At 41.3% G+C, this 13822-nt stretch overlaps 1 protein-coding gene across 6 annotated transcripts in view; it reads left to right on the top strand.

Moving 5' to 3' along the window:
• The window catches only part of LOC136837212 (uncharacterized), a 189832-nt gene that overhangs the window by 23012 nt on the left and 152998 nt on the right, over positions 1 to 13822 (top strand). The window contains exon 1 of one of the 6 annotated variants that reach the window (XM_067101886.1): positions 3476 to 3630. The exons of 1 other annotated variant lie outside the window; for it this stretch is intronic. The gene's annotated coding sequence lies outside the window, so the exon portion shown is untranslated. Of the gene's footprint in view, positions 1 to 3475; positions 3631 to 3754; positions 4131 to 4986; positions 5123 to 13822 lie in introns of those variants that run through there. 4 more of the 6 variants (XM_067101888.1, XM_067101890.1, XM_067101885.1 and 1 more) reach the window with 4 other exon arrangements.

Here is a 13822-nt window from a genome sequence, read left to right as displayed (position 1 = left end):
TGGCAAGACAAACACAGATGTCTGAACCTTTTTGTCCGTTTTACCTGTCTTCATAAACAGAAACATACAAGATTACATTTATTTGGAACAACCAATAAACCAGAAGAGCCAGTATGTCGCTGGAAGCAATGCAAGTAGTGGTGAGTAAACATGTCATTGGGAATTGTTTTCTTGTTCCTCGTTAACTGACTCATGGAAGAGAAAGGTGCGCTTTGTTTGGTCCCTGGCGGACCACACACGTGGTCCTTACAGTTGCAACGCTTATGTAGACTGGGTCTTCTCGAATGAATTTGCAGAAAATAATTTTCCCTTCAAAGATTTTTTTGTGAAAAAGTGGTGGAAGATGGAAAAGGAAGTTTTGATTGTAGTAACGACACACACAGAATATGTAATTTATGCAGTTTTATTCAGCAAAACGCTACCAGATTTACAAAGTTTGCATAATAGTGTAAGGATGGTATTGAGTGACATACTGGCTAGGTGTTGTTTAGTTTATTGAGTGGTCCCTCCTGAATGAAGGAATCTTTGAGTTGCACTGGTGAGGAAGTTTCTACACACAGACAGGGCAGGATGTTGTGTTTCGGACATCTTTTGTGGACAAACAGATGGCGATGGTTAAGTACAATGATAAAACATATATCAATGAAAGGCCAGAAAATTCCTCTTATGGACATTTGCATGAGATTCGAGACAGATTGAGACCAGCCATATCATAATATATGTGAAATGGCAAGACGGTCTTCTAAACAGAAACAGAAGTTTGATACAGAAGATTCGGTGGAACATTATGAGTACATGATTCTCTTGCATGGCAATTGAGATGGGATCTGACATAAATCGAGATAACAGTGGTTAGGAGAAACGAAAAACAGAATTGATAAGGACATGTATGCACAAAGGGATGAAATATAGCTGGAAAAAGGATTAATGAGGCTGAAACTTTCAAACATTTATAAACAATGATATCCGGGACAGGTTCTCTCGAGTTGAAATTTAGTGACATTAGAAAAGCAAATCAAACAATGGGCTGAATCATGGTTGAAAATTAAACTAACTGAAACTGCATACGAAGGTATTTTATACATAAGTAGTACAGTATATTGCTCTACAATGACGAATCAAGTTAGGACAACGAAATTATATTTGAAAGATCTTATCGAGTCGGACGAGTGTTCACGCCAATGCCCCGACTACAATTAAGCCTAGTTGACGTGCTCGTAATTAAGCAAGCTAAAGCTAGCAGTAGTTGCTTTGCTTTTAGAGTACGAGGTAAAAGAACAAAAGAAAAGGGTGAACTCATATGTACACAAGAGGAAAGAAGAATTCTGAACCCCGGACAAGAAAAATATTTCAAATACCTAAGGTTACCAGAACTACTATTCTTAATGGTGTTTTTACCGGATGTGAATAAGTAGGTAGTAATATTGATGCTATGCTTATTTAACAAATATAATGCAGGTTATGCCTGATGATGTGCAGCAATAAAAGCAATGTTGTTCCTACTTTAACAACCGTAGGGGTTAAGCTTAAATATTGAATTCTGTCATTGCTAGAAAAGAGACCTCTAAGATGACTGCAACTCTTCCCCTCCGCCCCTTTCGTTTCCCCCACAAACCCTATACAAGGAAATTACAGGCCTCCACACACGGTCAGTATTTTGACGTCAATAAGATTGGTTCAATATTTTGTAGTTGGCCACACACAGCTCAATAATATTGTCAATACCTTCACTTCTCGCCTGGCAGTTACAGGGAAAACATGCTCTCTGACACAGATATGGCCTGCGTGTCTGTGGCATTGTTATTTTGTGATGGTCCCAAGAAAAAGAAAAGGCGGCTTTGGATGAAAGAATGGTGTAAACAAAGGAACTTATTTAGCCAGGAAAATTTACGCAACGAACTTAAATTCAGTTCGCCAAGTGATTTTAAAAATTATATGAGGATGGACAGCGATATCTTTGATGAATTATTGGACATGGTGACACCATTACTAATGAAACTCAACACAAATAAGAGATATGCCATCCCAGTTAGTCAGCGTTTATCTGTGACCTCACGTTATCACTGGAATTTGTTTTGAACACCTGAAATTTGATTTTGCTAGATCACAGTCCATTGGCCAAATCATCATAGATACTTGCAAAGCTTTAATCAAGTGTCTGAAAGGATATATAAAGGTGAATAAAAACAACGTTTTTGTCCAGTTGTTGTTTACATAATTATTTGGCAAAAAAGAATATAGAAAATGTTTTGGATGAACACACAAATATGGAAGATTCTGATTCAAGTGATAATATTTATGAAGGTTTGCAAAATACAGAAGATAGTTGTATAACTTTATTGGTGGCTAAAATGAATAGGGATCAATACTGTGATTATTTCAATAAAGGTGCTATTCCTTGGCAAAGTCGTAAGCATTAGTTAAATCATACATAGGTTAAATTATGGAAAAATTTCTGATCTATTTTGTTAGTATTAAAAAGTATTGCTAATACTTCAACAAGAATGTTGGAACAAAACAATTAAATAGTTTTTCTTAATATCTGTTGATTATTGGGCTATACGTTTATATTAAAATCTTGAGAAATAAATATATATGAAATTGCTGCTCACATTTTCAATTTCCTGTGATTCAAGACAATCATCCTCACTATCCATGGTGTTAAGGGACTCTGCAGGGGTTTCTTGAGATCCCTGAGGAACAGCATTTTATCAAAGTACCACAATGTTGGTTCATAAATTTCCTCTGTTCCGGCTCCCGACTTTTTGGAGATGACCTTCTTTAGCTCTTTAGGGAAATTGGTCCTCAGTGCTTTGAATTTCTTCTTTACATCATCCATTTTGGCTTTGGTAAACTTCTCCCTGTATTTCTTTAATAGAAGTTCATAATCCTTCTTCTTTTTATCCCTGTTGTTATAACACTTGACTTCACCTTCCATAATGAGGGCGAGACCTCTTATATTCTGAGACAATCGAGTATAAAGGCTCGATCAGTTGATTTTCCTTTCAGAGTAGACACCTCCTCAGACATGTCGAAACGACGACGACCGTAGAAATGACAAAATTGCTCGATACTACCCACAGACGGCAGCAATCTTCCCCCGTCAAGTCGGAACCATTTGAATGACTCAATACTATTGAACTACCCATCAATCTTAAAACTACACGGTCAATATGATGGACAATCTCGGCATTATTGTTAATTTTATTGACCGTGTGTAGAGAATACTTCATTCTTTTTAGATACGTTGTTGGAGCCAAGCTCATAGCAAGTATACACTCATGCATTTTTTATGGAACGTACTGAGGAATATGGTGGTTTAACTGTTGTATTTACAGATGGCTACCAATCCACTGCCGGCATTGGATTTCTAGCATTTAACCGTGAACTATATTGTAGGGATTCACTTCATCTTTAGCTGTATGGGATTTAAATTGCTATTGGACGAATGAAAGTTTACTCTTAGCTCTTTGGGATTTAAATTGCTAATGGATGAAAGAGTTTACTCTTGGCGATACAAGGACCGTTTTACATGCTCCTTTGTTTTCAGTTCTGTAAACTAGTTGTTTTTCAAGATTTTGCAATGGCCAAACGTAAGGAATGCCAGTAAATTCCGTTGAGTTCTTCAAGGTAAGGATACTTGGTAATAAGAGTATGCAAAAGCACCATCACTGAAGTTACTAACAAGTTACTAATGACATCATATCGGGAATCAAAACGTAGAACGGGAAAATGAAATGAAAGGTCACGAGTATAATTTCTATTAAGTACAATAACATTCCCAGATGGTGGGAGACAACCATATGACTCATTGTTTTTATGGTGCGTTCCTATTAAATATAAAATTTTAAAAGTTAATTTTTCGGTTTTATTAGAAAATATATATATAGCTTACAGTTGATTAAATAAAGTGAGAGTGACGTTGACTTAGATGTTTTATGTGGTCTTCGTCATAAAGCTTTTGTTTATATTGTTCTGTAACGAAAGGCTCTACGTCCAAGCTCCTACCAATTTGAAAGGTCTCGTATCTTGACTCTGGCACGAAAATTGCTAAATTCACCGTGTAGAGACAGGGTTTTGGTGTAATTACGGAGGACATAACCCAGTAAGCACATCATCGTTGGTTTTCTGTAAGTAGGATGCCTTGATGTACCCTAGTATATTTGTGCTGATGGTTAGCATACTAGTCTATGGGAGTAGCGCCATTGTAGGCTGGCTAATACCAATCGGTAACTCATGTAGCTAGCCAATTCCTTCGAAATTTTGCCTTGAGTCTAGGAATTTAGGTCTAGTCAAGGTAGTCATGCTCAATAGCGTTGTTACGGGGGCGCCGGGCCCCCTCAATTCAAATGCCCTTTGTAGCTAAACTTTAATCCTTTGGTGGTCAAAAGCTTTTATTCTCGCCCTGGCGATCATGTCCTACGACGGTCGAAATGACCACAACGTTTGAAAAAACCTCACACCACACTGGTGCTGTAGAATGATTGTCAGAGAACCCTTCTGTGATCCTACTTGATGTTATCAACTTATGTGTGAAGTGATGGAAACAAGTCTGTGGTTACAGTTTTGGATAAGTACAATGGAATTTGCTACTGCTGCTTAGAGTTAATTTCCAGGAGGAGGAATGGGATGGGTTGACATTTTGAAGAGATTTGGGAGGGTCGTAAGTCTTTTGTGTTATTGATGATATGCATTATTTTGATATATTTACATGACAAGGATATTATACTATAGTTGAATATTAAAACTTGATAATAGAAATCAGGCTAGTGTTGAATAGAAGGTTGTGAGGAAATTTACATTACAGCATTTGATACATTTGCATATAGTAAGAGCTGAAATTTATTTGAAAATTGAGCTCAATAATTTTGGATACAGATTTACTCAGGGTGACCAGACATCCCATGTTAGACAGGATTGTCCCATATTTATGACATTTGTCCCATGTCCTGTATCGACCCTCCCCGGGACGCCTTTTGTCCCGTATTTTCAGTATTTGAAAAAAAAATACAGTATACTAGTGAAATTTTGCAAAATACGGGGTAAAGGCAGCCACCTAAAATTGGCAACAGTGCAGTGGGCCAGTGTCCTGGCGGCAAAAAATTCAACAGAGGCAGAAAAGGTATGATATATATACAAATATTGTTCAACTACCTCTCCAATTTAGGTGTCGAGAATAATGTATTTTACTAATTAGAGAGTTGGTACATTAGTTTTGTGTAATTTTCTATGGTCCCCAAAAATCTTTGCCCCACCTAGGCCCCCCCACTGATGGAATGCCAGCTGCCACTGGTCAAGCTTTGGTGCTAATTCTAAGGTAGGCTTATCTTGGCCTAAGTTGAAATGGTGTTAAGATCGGTTCTTTGTTAGGACATCAACTATTTTAATCCTACCATAACATAGGGCTATTTTGAAGGTTGCCCAACCAAAGGTTAGATAACCTAGCTTACCCCAGAATTAATTTTAGCATTGGTATTTCTAAGCAAGAGCTCTGCATGGACTGTTACCATGAAAATTGATTTTTCCTATACTTTTAGTGTTGCTGATGGAGGTGGTGGTGTTTATTGTCAGTCAGTTATTATTAACCTCATCTAACCAACATGATTGGGGACCCTTTGGGAATGCAGGTTTTGGAAATGCTTGGAGAAAAACCAGGTCGCCATGTTGTTGTTATGGAATGGTTCCGTGCATGCGCAAGTTATCAGGGAGCCGTGTATTTAAGAAGGGATTGTCTTAAGGAAACCCATTATAAAAGGAACTAAACTAACTTAATGTACCCAAACCTAACCTAACCTAGTAGGCCATGTTACTTAGTTTGGCAGACCTCCCCGGTGAAGGAAACTCCGCTTTTTACCTAAAGCTCCCCTATAACACTGCACATGCACGATAGCAGTCCAGGATGGCCAGCATACAAATTCTGAGGTTAATTACAGTCGACTGACAAAAAATAACAGTAAATTCTTAGTAACCAATCAAAATACTATAGGAAAAATCAGAGCTCTTGCTTAGCTCTACCTTAGCATTAAGCTGTTTAGGGTAATCGTACAGTTTAGGGGTTCAAATTCACTGCATTGCGTAGAATCATGGAAAACAATGAAAAAATGAGCAGTTTATCTGCTGATAGGAGCAGAGATTATAAAAAAACAAAGGGGATAAAGGGGGAACTTGAATAAACAAAAACATGTCTTAGGGGATATGGACCCATAGAATTTTAAGAAAATCGTAGATCTCTGCTTCTGTAAGCAGATAAACTGCTCATTTTTAGCAAATTTACTTCTGTTTGCAGATCTGTCAAAAGAAGAAATCGAAAATAGGAAAGAAAACTTGAACACACACAGGGGAACAGTGAATTTGGACCCCTAAACTGTAGGATTACCCTAGTTACTCCTATGACAGACATCATAATTTGCCATATGTTTGAAACTTAAGCTGACCATGCCAAAGTTTGAAGTGGTTTAGCTAAATACCTGACAAATTAATTCATTACAGGTGTAAACTGTACTACAATGGCTAGTTAGTCTGGAGTAGATCTAATGCAGATGCAGGAGATAACTGTTGTGCAGTTTTGAAAAAAAAAAAATTACTAGCCTCTGATAAATTTGGCTGGTAAATTATACTTTTAACATGAGGCCCACAGTAGTATAGAGTAGCTTAGGATTGAAATATAGTTTTGATGTTTTGTTGAATTTGACAGTCATTTCCATTGGAAATTTTTAGTTAACCTGTTGCACCCACACTTTGTTACAATAGCCTAATGAAAGACAAAACTAGGATTTTTGGGTGAGCTAAACTAAAACAAGTAGGATGCCATATCCTGCCCTGACATACCCCCTGGAATCCTCTAGTGGCAATTATAAAGAATAGGTGTGCACTTTTTTTTTTTTGTAGTCATTGAACTGTATAGTAATGTGCATGAAAAATATGAGGAGACCCATAATAACCATCCAAGATTGCTTAACATGTTACCCTGCAGGTTCGTGAAAACAAAAGAGATTAGGAACTGTAAAATGAAATGGTTATGATTGAGGTTTATTTTCAGTCTTACACAATTTATCTCATAAAGCTATGTCAGCCATTACTTAAATGTAACCTGTCTGCAACAGCTTTAAAAAACTGACGATTTCCAAACCAGTTTTAGATGCAATCTGCAATAGGTAGCCTGATTCCATGTTTGCTAATGGAATATATTTCTTTTCTTAATGTATTAACATTAAAAAGTAAAATGTCTTATTTATCTGCCTTAATGGATGTTATTATTAGTATTATAAATCTTGCCTCTGGTAATTTTTAGTGAGGATAAAAGGGAAGTGTTTGGACTTGGGAAGCTGAAATCGAAGACATGCTTCATATGGTAATGGGATTATTATGGTAGAGGAGAAACCCTAGTTAAGTAATCCATTTTACCTTCACAAGTCCAAATGCTTATCTCTTGTCCTCACTACTGACTCTCAAAGGCAAGATTTTAATAATAATATTGCAGTACACTCCCTGAACACCTGAATTCGCCCTTAATCCCACTAGCCCAAACAACTCAATTACCAATCCACTATTGGGAATTTTAACAGCCAGCATTACCAACGCTGCAGGTAAAATCTTGTCACTTGAGCTACCATAACAAACGGTTGGCAACGCTGACGCAGGTGTGCGCAGACACTCCCACTTTTGTCAATTGTTTTTTGTTTGCACTGCTGGAAGGTTGTTTCCTTCTGCAGTGTGAGGTTGTAATCCTGTTGCCCGACTTCTCTTTGTATTTTGGACCTCTGGTGAAGACCTGGATTTTATTTACTGGTTTCTTCTGGTTTTTCTGGATATCTTCGATGTGGAATGTCTTTTAGAATTGGACTCGCTGGTTCCTGTTCTTGATGGGTCATCTTGGACTCTTTCACCTTCTACTACCGCACCTTCGGCTTCGACGTCGACCTCAACTGCCCCCACGACTGTGGATGCTGGAGCTCATGACTTCTTCTTCCTGCCAAAGATGGATGAGTACCTTGAGACACGATAGACATTCTGTCAGGTATGTAGGAAGGTAAAATATGATGTACGGACTCATTGCGATGAATGTTCCAATTGGAAGGCACAAGAGATGGAGGATTACATTCGTCATCACAAGTCTTTGGCTAGTAAGGGTGGCAGACATTGGTCAGATTCTCATTGCCTCAAGTGTCTCAGGCTTTTGCTACAGATCAGTTGATGGATTTAGCGAGTTCAGAGGTAGTCAAACAGATAGAGGATAGAATTGCAAGTAATATGGAAACTTTAATAGCTAGTCTTCTTCAATATTTCTCAGATAGGGATAGTAGTAGTGTTAGGATGTCTAATCCTTCTTCCTTTTCAGCACCCCTGCCTGTTCCAGAACCAGCCCTAATGGGTGCTGAGGGTAATAGCAGAACCGCAAGCCTCCAAGTGGGTAGGGTCTGCCGCCCCCCTTGGCATGGAGCAGGCAGTGAAGGATTCCCACCCCCCCCCAACCCCCTTGTAGTATTGATAAATTTAATGTTGATAATGTTAGTCAGGATCAAGATCTAGGTGTGAAAAAGGAGGATAGGTTTGGGTTAGGTAGTGAGGAGAAGGTATTAAGGGTACAGAGTCGTTCTCCTGGAAGGGTTCCGGTTTCAGGTTTGAGTGGCTTTTGTGCTCTGGCAAGAGTTTCGCCTTCATCGCTTCTTTTCGGTCTGGCTCAGTCTGAAGTCAATGTTTCAGTTACGGTGGTGCAGAATCCTTCTGCTTTTGCTCCTAACTCACTTCTGACTGTTTCTGAATCTCCTACTGTAGTTTCCCCCTTCCCTGTGTTTTCTACTCCTCCATCTAGTAAGGCGGATTCTGGTGTGTCCTTTTGGCTTCTAAAAATAGTTTGCAGGACCTGCAATTGGATGTGGCGGAATAAAAGGCAGATTGCTGGGTCTTTCGATGGGTACAGACCTATGGTGAGAAGTTATTTTTCGAATGGTTTCTCTAACATTAGAGAGTATGTGACACAGTAGTGTCCAGAATTCATGTCTGATATGTTTCAGGATTATTGAGGGGGCGTAGATTCAGTGTACCTTCTGTCCTTTTCGTTCTAAGTTTTCTTCTGGGTTATCTGTCACTTCATCTCCTGCTCCCACATTCTCTGTTGCTCCTTTTTCAGTCTCCTCTTCAGCCTCTTCTTCTGCTCTGGTCTTTCTTGCGGCTTCCGCATCTTCCGTTTTCCCTCCTTCTTTGACTTTGGTTTTCCTCCTCTCAGGTAACTTTTTTTTTATGCGTCTGCTATTCCTCTGCCTCCAGCCTTTCCTCCTCAGTACAGTCTTCTCCGGTAGGAGGAGCTTCCGGACAGATGAAAACACAGTTTTGGCAGATTTTGGCCACAGGCATCTCATGTTCCATCCCTTCGGGTATGCGCAACCCCTTGCTTGCGCTTCAAGCGGCTGTTCCGGTAGTATCAGGTATTTCACAGGGTTTGCCTGTTACTTCCAGTTCGGGTTTGCTCTCTGTGGTTTTGGCAGGGCTTGCAGTACCTTCTTTGAGCGGTGCGCAGCTTTCATCGCCTGCATTTTCCATGGTGGTAACTCCAAGGGTAGCTTCTACCTCTTTCATTCTCCCCCCTCCTTCTTCATCTTCTTCCATCCCCCTCCAGCGGCGGTTTCGTTTTACATCCTCCCCAGGGTTTAGCAATGTGGGTTTGGCTACTCTCACTTGTCTTCCCCTTGATGATAATGAGGAATCAGCTCCAGGTTTTTCTCGGTTCAACCTTCTCTTCTCCCCGGCGGGTTCAACTTTGCGGATTCAGCTCTGGGTACCTGATTAGTTGTGGGTGCGCAGCATTCTGGTTAGGGTGGTCCACTTGCAGACTCTTCATTGTTGTCCGGGCTCCGTTCAGTGCCTCCTCCTTTGTCGGTCTTAGACTGTTTGGACATTGCGGAACAGGATTCTTATCCAGAGGTGCAGGAGATTCTGGTGGATTTAGAATGTCCTCTTGCCAGCATTAATGATTACGGCCACATGCTTGAGTATGTTACCTCTTCGTACCCTCAAGCAAGAGCTCCGGACCTCCCGATTTAGTCAATTCAGTCTCTTTTTGAGGCTTTTTATGACACTAAGCCAGCTCCTTCCTCTTTTTTGTGTTGGCTGGTTTGGTTCGATCGGGTTAGACAGGCTTTGCAGGAGGCAGATGTTCGTTTAGCATTGGTAGTGGCATCTAAAAGACAGAACTCTTCTTTTCTCTCTCCGCGTAGGACGATTTACGCAGTTCAAGGTAACCCTTTGGCAGGTGTCAGGTTGCCATTCAACGAATCGGTTGAGGCAATCCTGTCCAAGTCTCCAGCGTCGTCTCGGCTTGTAGGAACTTCTCTTAGGGATGCAGGTGCTTGGAGGATGTGTTGCGCAATCAGACTGAGGCTCTTGCGCACTCTCTCTGGGTGCTGTCAGGTTTACTGTAATGGGGTTCTAAAGAGTGATGGCTATGTCCCTTCAGGTCCGTGGCTGTTGGCAGCCTACACCGGAAAGGTCTATTGACTCCCCTCTTCCCTACGTTCATCTGTATATAGATGCCTCAGATCAAGGTTGGGGAATAACCTTGGAGGAAACCCAGGCCACAGGCCTCTAGCGGGGTTCGGGAATGAGAGGAGTCAATAAATCTTCGGGAAAATCAAGGCTGTAAAGGAAGCCCTCAGTTGAACGTTTTTGGTCCTGGTGTGCAACAGAGTAGTGGCTATGTTTAGCGACAGCGTAATTGTTGTGTCGTATCTGAAGAACTTGCGGGGCCAGGCGAACAGGCTCAACAGAACTCAGTACTATAGCACAGAGAGTCCTGAGAGGGTGCGAAGAACAAAAAGTGTCTCTTCTTCCCCAGTTTATATCGGTGAGTCTCAACGTACTGGCCGATTCGCTAAGTCGCTCCCTTCAGGTTTGAGGGGGGGGGGAGTGGACTTTGGCTCTGGAAGTAATATGTCAGGTTCTCCGGAAGTGGCCAATAACTGTGGACTTATTCGCGACGTGATTAAACCATCGCCTTCCGGTTTATTTCTCACCAATGGTGGTCCCCATGTTGATAGGCACCGATGCGACATTACAAATTGGAATCACAAGCAGGTGTATGCCTTTCCTCCATCCGGTCTCATTCATCAGGTAATAAGGAAATTGCGGGAGAGTGTCAAGACGTCTATGACTCTATTAGCTCCCTGCTCGCCATAACATGCTTGGTTCCGGAACTCCTAGAGCTCCCTACGGAAATTCCGATGTCCCTACCCATGCGAAACATCTCAGACGACCGCATTCTCACCATTATTATCCAAACCCTCGCATGCTTTACCTAGTTGCAGGGCGACTGTAGAGAGAGCCGCTAGACAGTCCAGACTCCCTAAAACTGTGTCTAGATAGTTTTCTTTTAGCTTGAGAAAGTCAACCCATAAGCCTTACCGGGTTTAGCTGGACAGGGTATAGAAGTTAGTGTCGTAAGGAAGGTCATTCCATCTCTAGACCTTGCATAGCCAAAATAGCTGATTTTCTCTTATTCCATCGGGAAGTCAAGGGTCTTTCGTATTCGGCTATTGCTGACTACCACTCAACGATTAGTGGTACAACTAGTTTCCACCTTCCTGAAATCTCTAGTAGTAAGATAATCGATGGTTTATTGTTCTTTTAAGATTGAACGTCCTGTCTTGCTGACTCGGGCCCCTCCGTGCAACTTGTCGGAAGTATTTCAATATTTTTCTTGTGTTCCCCTGCCTTTGAACCCATTGAACTTATAACGTTAAGACACTGACTAAGAAGTTGCTTTTTCTTATGACTTTAGCTTCAGCTAAAGGGTTGGGTGAGCTTCAGGCAGCTTCTAGGTTGGGTTCCTATGCGAGAATGATACGTATTTGTCTGTCTTCCAGAGTTTGTGGCAAAGACAGAGTCGGAGGTTAAAACTCTGCCTCGTTTGTTTAAAGTTCTTTATCTGCAAGTGTTCATTACCGGTGATCCAGCGGAGATATCTTTATGTCCGTTGCGAGCATTAAAGTCTATCAAGTCTATTCATGAAAAGTTGGGAAACTCCGTCCGCTCCCACACACACTTGCCTCTCCGTGGAATCCTTCTCATCCGCTGTCAAAGAATGTGATTAGTTACCGTAGGAGGGAGGTGATTTCCCAGGCTTCTGAGGGTTGTTCTTAGTTGTCTTCAGCTCTGTATTTCCCTGACTGCACAGCATTCGGAGTATGTCCACATCATCTTCCTTTCTAAGGAATTATTTAATGCCCTCTATTCTGGAGGCAGCTACTTGGAAGTCCGTCTCAGTGTTTACTTTCTTTACTTAAGAGACGTTAGATTCGTCTCATAGCGTGTAGCGGCGAAGTCTACTATCTAGGGTCTGTTCAGTTAGCTGAGGTGGTATTCGCTTAGTGCGGAGGTTCAGAGGGTTATTCTCTTAGTCTACGTGTGGCAGCGAAGTCTATTATCTAGGGTGTGTTCATTTAGCTGAGGTGGTATTCGCTTAGTGTGGAGGTTCGGAGGGTTATTCTCTTAGTCCACGTGTAGCGGCGAAGCCTATTATCTAGGGTGCGTTCATTTAGCTGAGGTGGTATTCGCTTAGTGCAGAGGTTCGGAGGGTTATTCTCTTAGTCCACGTGTAGCGGCGAAGTCTATTATCTAGGGTGCGTTCATTTAGCTGAGGTGGTATTCACTTAGTGAGGAGATTCTTAGGTTAACCAGATAGAGGAATTCCTTTTAGTCTTTAGAATTCTTAGGCAACAGTGATAGCATAATCACATGAACTTAGGTTTAGTACGTTTTAAGTATCTTAGTCTTTGATTGTTTCCCTACGAGAGTCCAAGGGGGTACTCTAGTAGGCTAGGCCATTTCATTAGCGCTGAGATACTTCTTCGCTCGTCGATCGTCGGGCCTTATCCAGAGGATCAGCGGCTCGGCACACTGCTTCATTTCCCTCCATACATGAGAGGCTATGAATAGCCACATGGGAGGTTCGCCGTACTACTCTGTACATGAGAGGTTCTGAAGAACCACATGGGAGGTCGTTGGATCGAGACAGTACAGACCACACGGGCGATCAAAGTACTCTCCAGCATGTCTCCTCAACAAAAAGCATCAATTGATAAGGTGAGTGTATAACTAAATAGATATCCTGTGCAGAGCAGATCGGTAAGCTGCCATCTCTGCAGTTGTAAAAACTTAGATGGTTCTCCCGGAGGGCCAGCGGCTCTGCACTCTGCTTCATTCTCCTCCATGCATGAGAGGTTCTGAAGAGCCACATGAGAGGTCGACGGACCAAGAGTACTGACCTGACTGTTGATCAAGGTACTCTCCAACATGTCTCTTCACTGAAAGCATTGATTGATATGGTGAGTGTATGACTAAACGGATATTTTATGCAAAGCAGATTGGTGAGCTACCATCTCTGCAGTTGTCAAAAGGTGTGCAATAGAATTTATCCCCGCTCCTCTAAATGTTGTTAATCGGGTGAATTCAGGTGTTCAGGGAGTGTATTGCAGTATGAAGTTTTCATAATAAAACTAATATTGTAATACTTACCTGAGCACCTGAATGATTCCTACCCTCCTTTCCCCATATGAGTTTTGACCTTGAATAAAGCAATTGACGAAAGTGGGAGTGTCGGTGCACACCTGCGTCAGCGTTGCCAACCGTTTGTTATGGTAGCTCAAGTGACAAGATTTTACCTGCAGCGTTGGTATCGATGGCTGTTAAAATTCCCAATAGGGGCATTCTCTGTCAGGTCAACCAGTGCTTAACACCCACATCTCTCAGATTTTGATAAAATGTGGTTTATAGGGAAATCATAGGCCCTGAACCCATTTCTGAAATTTTTAGACCAATCTGACAAATG

The sequence above is a fragment of the Macrobrachium rosenbergii genome, chromosome 58 (genome assembly GCF_040412425.1).
Source record: "Macrobrachium rosenbergii isolate ZJJX-2024 chromosome 58, ASM4041242v1, whole genome shotgun sequence".
Taxonomy (NCBI): Eukaryota; Metazoa; Arthropoda; class Malacostraca; order Decapoda; family Palaemonidae; genus Macrobrachium; species Macrobrachium rosenbergii.
Note: the sequence above shows the minus strand (reverse complement) of the source record. Positions and strands in the feature narration are given on the sequence as shown.